The sequence below is a fragment of the Arvicola amphibius genome, chromosome X (genome assembly GCF_903992535.2).
Source record: "Arvicola amphibius chromosome X, mArvAmp1.2, whole genome shotgun sequence".
Lineage (NCBI taxonomy): Eukaryota > Metazoa > Chordata > Mammalia > Rodentia > Cricetidae > Arvicola > Arvicola amphibius.
In genome coordinates this window covers 31,273,666-31,279,109 of record NC_052065.1, presented here as the reverse complement: position 1 = coordinate 31,279,109, position 5,444 = coordinate 31,273,666, and the positions used below count along the sequence as shown (strand labels likewise).

Here is a 5,444-nt window from a genome sequence, read left to right as displayed (position 1 = left end):
CAGATGGCATACCACAAGACCATGGTGCAGGTCTCCAAAGGCGGATGGTCCTTGGCAGGGAACCATGCAGAGAGCAAGAGACAGACAGAAAGGCACACCATGTAGAATAAGGCTGGATATTTACTTAGTGGGTTATGGAAGGGAAGGGAGAGAAGGAGAGGAGCAGAGAGTAGGGAACAGAGAGAGAGAGAGAGAGAGAGAGAGAGAGAGAGAGAGAGAGAGAGAGAGAGAGAAACAGAAGGGGGAAGGGGAGAAGTGTGGAGAGGCAGAAGCTGCCTCTTCGAAAAGGAAACAGAAAAAGAAGGAACTCAATCTGGAAGCTGAAGATCAGTTTGCCTCAGCAGATGGGGGAAGGAGTGGGCGTGGCTTGTCTCTTCAAGAAACAGGACAGACCATTACAATAACAAGCCCATAGTCTAGGATTCCAGAGAAACCAAGTAACAAGGAGACCCCTAAGAGTAACATATATAGATCCTCCTAGGAAGGGGAAATAGACAAGCTCTCCTGACAAAATTAGAAACATAGGGGCAGGGTGGGAAGGCAATGCAGAAGAGAAAGAGGATGGGAGAAGAAAAGTGGGGAGGAGAACTTTAGGGAACAGGATAGTCAAGATGGAGGAAGGACAGAGTTGGAGAGCAAGGAAAGAGATATATTGATTGAGGGAGCCATTATGGGGATAACAAGAAACCTGGCACTGGAGTAATTCCCAGGAATCCACAAGGATGACCCCAGATAAGACTCTAAGCAACAGTGGAGAGAGTGCTCAAATTGGATGTGTCCTATAGTCAGATTAATGACTCTCTTAAATGTCACCATAGAACTATCGTGCAGAAACTAATGGAAACAGAGGCAGAGAACCACAATGGAGCACTGGGCTAAACTCCCAAAGTCCAGTTGAAGAGTGGGAGGAGAGAAGCTATGAACAAAGAGGTCAAGACCATGATGGGGACACCCACTGAAACAGTCTACCTGAGCTAAGGGGAGATCGCCAACTCCAACTGGATAAGGAAGGAACCAGCGTATGACAAATTAGGGCCTTGGAATGTGGGTGACAGTTGTATGGCTGGGGCAGACTGGGGGTCACTGGCAGTGGGACCTGGATTTATTCCTACTGCTAGTACTGACTGGCCTTTTCAAACCCATTGTTTTGGGGTGGATACCTTGCTCAGCCTAGATATAGTAGGGAGGCTCTTGGTCCTTCCTCAAAGCAATGTAACTTACTCTTTCTGAGGAGTAGATGGGGGTGGGGTGGGGGAAGATGGAAGGGGTGGAAGGAGGGGCGGGAGTGAGAATTGAAATTGGTATGTAAAATAAAAAGATAGTTTTTTAAAAGAAAATAAAAGTAGAAAAAATTCTATAGGCAAAACAATGATATCAATATGCATTTCAGAATCACATAAGGCAGGTAGAACCTGACAAGGCAATGCTCTAGGAACAGGTGACACCACCCAGGAGGGGACAGCATCTAAGGAAATAACTGGCATTCCAAGCCATTAGATAGAGTTAATAAATATCTTTGAACCTTGGTCTTCACCCACACCAAGACCTGTTTGGTAAGGTCTGTGGCTTCTATCTTTTTGAAATTCCTGGCCGGTCTGTTAGCAAAGGTAATTGTGGGGGATTGACTTTATTTAAATTTGCCTATTTGGAACAAAGGGTAAATATTATCACTCTAAGGCCTCGTGGAAGGTCATTCCATTGCCCCCACACAGAAGAAATTACACTGCTGAGGTATTTTGGGAATGAATCCCATTATGAAGGGAGAAACGCCATGATTTCACAAGATTTTTACAGAATTGGCAGTGACTTATCCAAAAGAGAAATGTTCCTGCAGATCTGGTGAACAGGTTCTCCATGTGGACTTGTAGGTACACACTTCCCATGGATTAGTCTAACAGATCTGTCAGCTGTACATTTACTGTATCATGCTTGTGGGCTCACCACACTATCCCATCCTACTTTCCCTCCTCTTCCTTTTCCCTTCTCTTTCTTTCCCCTTTACTTTCCTCCCCTCTCTTCCTCCTCTTGCTACTCATTTTCTTCTTTCTCCTTCATTCTATTTTCCTCCTCCCCTCATTTTCCCCTCCTCCCTTTCCTTCTCTTCTCTTTCCTTCTCTCTTGCCTTCTTGTCCTCTCTTCCTCCTCAACCTCCCTCCTTATTGCCTTCCTTCCTTTTCCCCTTCTTTTTCTCAGCCTCTCCTTTGGGGCTGTTCTGAAGTTAAGCCTAAAACCTGGATTTTCTCATCCTTATATCAGCAGGAGTTTGTTTGTTTTCTCCCCACTTGCCCAGGTGCCAGCAGACCCCAGGCAGTTAGGCTTCCTGTGGACGTGCCCCAATGTGCCCCAATGCATGTAACATCTGATAAGGTCATGTATCTCCAAGGGTACAGGGACTGGTCGTTGCTTATCTGACCACTGAAACAGGCCAGGCTGGAATTCTATGACCTTATAAGGTTCCTTCCTCTGGCCCCTGCTGCCTCTGAGTAAAGGAATAAATCACCCTCGATGTTATTGCCCCAAACCGATGACATTCTAACTCATGGACCCAAGGAGCCATTCTTCATAGAGTAAAAATGTCCCTTGCCCCTCTCTGGATAAGCAAGCTCTCCACTGACACAGCCTCCAGGGTGTCATTCTCCCCATGCACATTGTACAAATGGTAGTGCAGGATCCACCTTTGGTTTTGCCCATGCTCTGTCTGTACCCCTCCCAACCATGCCTGAACAAATATGGGGTTTGAACCAAGCACTCTCCCTCTTCCCCATCCTCTTCCCCACTCCTCTCCTCCCTTCTCTGTCCCTTCTCCAACTCCTTCTTCAAATCTTTCTACTCCTTCTCTTCTTCTTCTTCATTCTTTTTCTAGTGCTTTCCTTCTCTCTACCTTCCCCTTTTCCTCATCTTCTTCCTCTTCCTATTGTTCATCCCCACTCTCTCTCTCTCCATCCTCTTTCCCCTACTTTTTCTCCTTTTACCTTCTCCCCCTTTCCTTTGCTACTACGTATTCTATATTCTCTTCTTTTCCTTCATCCTCCACTACTTCTCTTCCTCCTGTCCTTCTGCCCCTCCCTCTTCTGTTCTTCCCTCATGTTGTCTTCCTCTTCCCCCTTTCTCCTCCTCCCCTTTCTTATTCCATTCTCTACTCCTCCCCTACCTCCTTTTCTTCTCCTCCCTGCCTTGTCTCTTCTCATGTTCGACCTTCTGTTCCCTCTTTCACCACTCCTTCCTTTCTCCTTTCTCCTTCTTCCCTTTCTATTCTTCCTCATTCCCTTCTCTATCCTTCTTTCCCTCTTTTTCTTTCTTCTCTCTTCCTCCTCTCTTATTTTTACCTCCTTGTCTTCTCCGCTCCTCTCCTTTACTCTTTCTCCTTCTCCTCCCTACCTTCTCATCTTCCTCTCTCCTTCTCCCACTCCTCTTCCTCCCCTTTCTCCATCCTTCTTTTCCTTCACCTCTTCTTCCTCTCCTTCTCCTCCCTCCTATTCTTCTCTTCTTTTTCTTCCCTCAACTATCCTTCTCCCTCACCTTCCCTTCTACCTCTCCTACTCCTCTCTCTACTCTCCCTCCTCTCCTTTACCCCTTTAGTCCCTATCTTTCTCCTTTCCCTCTTTCTCTTCATTCTCTCTTCCCTCTCTTCCTCTCTTCCTATCCCTCCTCTCCTTTTCCTCTTCCATAATCTTCTACATATCTTCCTGCCCATCTCCTCCTCTTTTTCCTCTTTTCATCTCTTTCATTTTCTTCATTACCCTTCTCTGTCTCCTCCCAATCTTTTCTTCTTCCTCCCTTTTCTTCTCTCCATTCTACTTTCCCTCCTCTTTCTCGCAATCTTGTCTCCCTCCTCCCCCTTGTCCTCCTTTTACTCTTTCTCCTCCATCTCCTCTTCTTTTCTTTATCCCCCTCCACTTCTTTCCACCTATTTCTCTCGTCCATTCACTACCTCTCCCTCATCACCTCCCCTCTCTAGCCTCCCTTTCTCTTTATACCCATCCCTCCTTTTTCTTCTTTTCAGTCCTTCCACTTTTTCTTCCCCTTTCTTTCACTCTTGAAACCAAGGAGTAAACCCAGGGCCTCCTTAGCCGCATCTCCAATCCTTTTATATTTCTGAATGATTTTATATTTTAAAGTATATGTATGCATATGTTTGGAGCATATCCATTATATTGAACCTTTAGCAATAGGAATGAGGCCATGTTATCATGTAATATGAACACCTAGTAGAAACCCACAATGTGTAAGTAAAAGAAGCACCAACATTTAAACAATGCTGTCAAATAAGCAAAGCAAATTCTTTTAGTGAACATTTATTTGTTGCTGAAATACTGATAAAACATTTAATATTTTTATTTCTGTTCACAATAATAAGCAAACTGAAATATTAAGCCCTGTTATACTTTTTCAAGAACAACTGCAATCAAAACAGCAAACACACAAATGTTTACTGATCCAGGTCATAACAGGAAGTGGTCAACTGACCCTCACAGGGCTTGACAACAATACTCAGCAGAAGTGACTTTGTAATTGCTGGCATTAAATAGAGAAGTGGAATTCTCAGCTAGGTATTTAAGGAAATCATGCAGATACCTAGACACTCGCATAGGACTATGACTACAAAGGAGGGAATGGGTCAATACAGTCCCAATATGAGTAAATAATCGTAGGAGATGTGGAGCTCCATAAACCTGAGACATTGGAATATGAGGATAAGCCAGGTGGATTTCGGCAAACTGGGGCTTTTAAAACTGGTAGAGCAGCTGGGTGCCCAGCATCCTGTTGAAGTACTCTCTTATTCCATATACAAGTTCACTAACAGAATATTCCCTATTATCAGCCTTTCCCTGTGATTTCACAAAAGTGACATACTCCTCGAGAATAGTATCTACATTCTTCTCAGCAGGGAGTTGGAATAACTGCTTATGCTTGTTTATAAGTTCCCAGTCCTTAACAAGACATGGCTTAAGTTCATCAGGCAACTTCAATTCAACTCCCATTCTCATCTTCCCTGCCTGCACATATTGACCAGTGGTGACAGTCCCAGCCACATTCTGGTGAGGAATCTGCGGTACTGTGCTGGTACCACTGCCAATTTTGTTTTCTTGAATATTCTTCATGTTCTTTGGCACTGGCATGTTAGGTGCAGATCCTGAAGAAGATGGTTTCTCCACAGGAAAGCTTTTCTCCATGGAGTGATGACCTTTCACCACAGGGTACCAGCTCTCTACTCTGTTACATTTCTCAGCAGCGTAGCTGCTTTGGGAAGACTGATCCTCAGAATGAACTTTCTCAAAACAGATGACTTTCTTTTCCACCTGACCTTTCTCAGCAGAGAGTTCTCTCTCTGCAGGGCATCTTTTCTCAACAAAGTGACCTTTGTCCCCTGGGTGTACTTTCTCTGCAGAGCAGACTCTCTGGGAAGATAGACTTTTCTCTGCAGGACGACTTGTTTGGGGAGG

At 44.8% G+C, this 5,444-nt stretch overlaps 1 pseudogene; it reads right to left on the bottom strand.

Annotated features, from left to right (window-relative positions):
* Positions 1–4,469: 4,469 nt before the first annotated feature.
* On the bottom strand, positions 4,470–4,994 carry LOC119805150 (annotated as a pseudogene).
* Between the last annotated feature and the right edge of the window lie 450 nt (positions 4,995–5,444).